Below are 2,504 nucleotides of genomic sequence, written 5' to 3'. Positions count from 1 at the left end.
GCTGGGAGTTTGTAAGTCTGTGTAAGAGTGGCCTTTTATTGTGGCCAGCCTAAGGCACACCGGTGCAATAATCATGCTGTCTAATCAGCATCTTGATATGCCACACCTGTGAGGTGGATGGATTATCTCGGCAAAGGAGAAGTGCTCACTAACACAGATTTAGACAGATTTGTGAACAATATTTGAGAGAAATAGGCCTTTTGTGTACATAGAAAAAGTCTTAGATCTTTGAGTTCAGCTCATGAAAAATGGAGGAAACAACAAAAGTGTTGCGTTTATAATTTTGTTCAGTGTAGAATAACTGACTGTATGACTGTTTTTCAGAAAAGCAAGTATGTGAACTCAGCATGTTTCTGCATATTTGAATGGTGTTTTTATGCTTTACAGCCTAAAACGTACATACAGCACCTTTAAACCTAACCAGATCACCAAACCTGTCACTAACCTTACTCACCTCGATAGCAGCGAAAGAGATTTGGGTGACACTTTTGCGTTACAGTGTCCTTGTTACACATGTTACAAGTAGTTACTGTACTGTAATGTAATAACATTAAATTGTGCATAATTACATGCATGCAACTCATCTTAGACCAAACTCTAACCCATAGTAAGTGCATGTTGTTCATTAATATTGCTCAGTATTTAATTGTATAATTACACTGTAATAAAGACACCTTAAAATAAAGTGTATCTGTGTTTTGCAATACTGAACACAGTACGAACATTGTACCAAACTTGTTATTTTTTTTTTCAAATGATGAAGTGAAGATTTCGACAGCTTCAGCTTGTACTACATCATTGCAACACTTTTTGGTTTTTACTCATTTAATCAGAAAATGTTTAGCCTAAAACAATACATTTTCATGAAACATCTTTAACTTAAAGGTGTGATGAAACGGAGATGTGGACGTGGCATTCAAAAACAGAGGCGGATGAACACAAGCTTGAATGAACTAAATTGCCCAAGTTTTGTTTAATAATCGGCCATATGAATATCTGGTACTTGGGGCCTGAGGTGGGCATGTATGATTTCTGGAAATAGCATCTTCAGATTAAAATAAAAAAGTTTTTCAGGCTTGACTGATCAAGTGTCCTTTAGGACCTGACATTATGAGGTTATGCCACGCTCGAAAAATCCACCACATACTTTATGGAAAGCATTTTATGTAAAGCAATGAAAATGATTAGTTTATAACTAACAGGTAGCAGGCTAAACAAAACCCCGAACAGAAGCCTTATAGAAAGCAAGTAATCAACGGAAGCCATGAATGACAAACGCCAAACAAACACACATAACATTTGTTCCTAAGCTTCCGTGTTTATGACACATTTTTACAAGGAATTAATGACAACAAGCCCTGGAATTATAGACAATTAGCGTGAACAGAGCACGGAGCAATTAGCAGCCCGTAGCGCAGCGCTGTCAGTGTTACGAGGTGAGTGACAGAAAACAGCATGCAGCGCTGAGGGCAGGTGCAGTCAACCCTCTGACAGTCATGTGCATCGAAACACAGGCTCACAAACGCCACAAAAACAGAGATTATGAGCTCAGCTACATGGGCATGATATGAATGACCATGTTTGCAGTAACACTGAACTGTCATAGCACACTTTACGTAAAATATACTAAAATGCATGTGGGAAAATCTTGTTCGTTCTTAATTATTAACTGAACAGTTGCTGTTATGATAAATATGTATGAATATGTATAGCATTAAATGTGACCTTAAATGAACTCGGAGTCAGAATGACCTTTAGTTTCATTACTGGAATAGTCGTGTAGATGCTAAAGATTCTTAGGCCAGAGCATTTAACAGTTATTATATTGCAGTTATTATAACATGAGTTATTATCATTTTTTTTATCAGAAGTTATTAGAGAAGTACAGATTGCACTCATTCTGGTAATGGCACAGAATAGCTGATGAATGAAAACGCTTCTGTTTTTGAACGGTGCCATGTTGTCGATCATATTTCAGACGCACAGACCATCCGATTTTGACTGAAGTGTTGAAGCACTTTCAGAATATAATTTACATGCTCAACAACTACTTTTCTTATACCTTATCACTTTTAGCAACATTCTACATGCCCTGTATATATAAACTTTATCATTCACTGTTGGAATTTTGTATTGCTTTTGTGCAGTCCTTTGAAAAGTAATTGTCTAATTTATTAGAACTTAATGTTAAACATTCCAAAAAAATGTAAATCTCTTAAAAAAAGTGATATCTTCTTCTCCAGCTTACTAATTAGAACTAGAGTGTGTATAGTCAACAGAGAGATATACAGTACAATGCAGCTTTTATAACCTGGTTAGGTATCTGTAGCTATACTGAGTATATAACAGAGGTTGAACTAGTACACCGTGTGTGTGTGTGTGTGTGTGTGTGTGCGCGTGCCTGAAAACCTCCAGTGACTAGTAGAGTAGAAAACCTGCACTGGAATTTATTATGATAATTATTTTTAAATGGTGTGTGTGTGTGTGTGTGTGTGTGTTTGTGT

Source organism: Sinocyclocheilus anshuiensis, unplaced genomic scaffold, assembly GCF_001515605.1.
Source record: "Sinocyclocheilus anshuiensis isolate Anshui unplaced genomic scaffold, SAMN03320099.WGS_v1.1 scaffold1041, whole genome shotgun sequence".
NCBI lineage: Eukaryota > Metazoa > Chordata > Actinopteri > Cypriniformes > Cyprinidae > Sinocyclocheilus > Sinocyclocheilus anshuiensis.
This window is presented reverse-complemented; position numbering follows the sequence as displayed.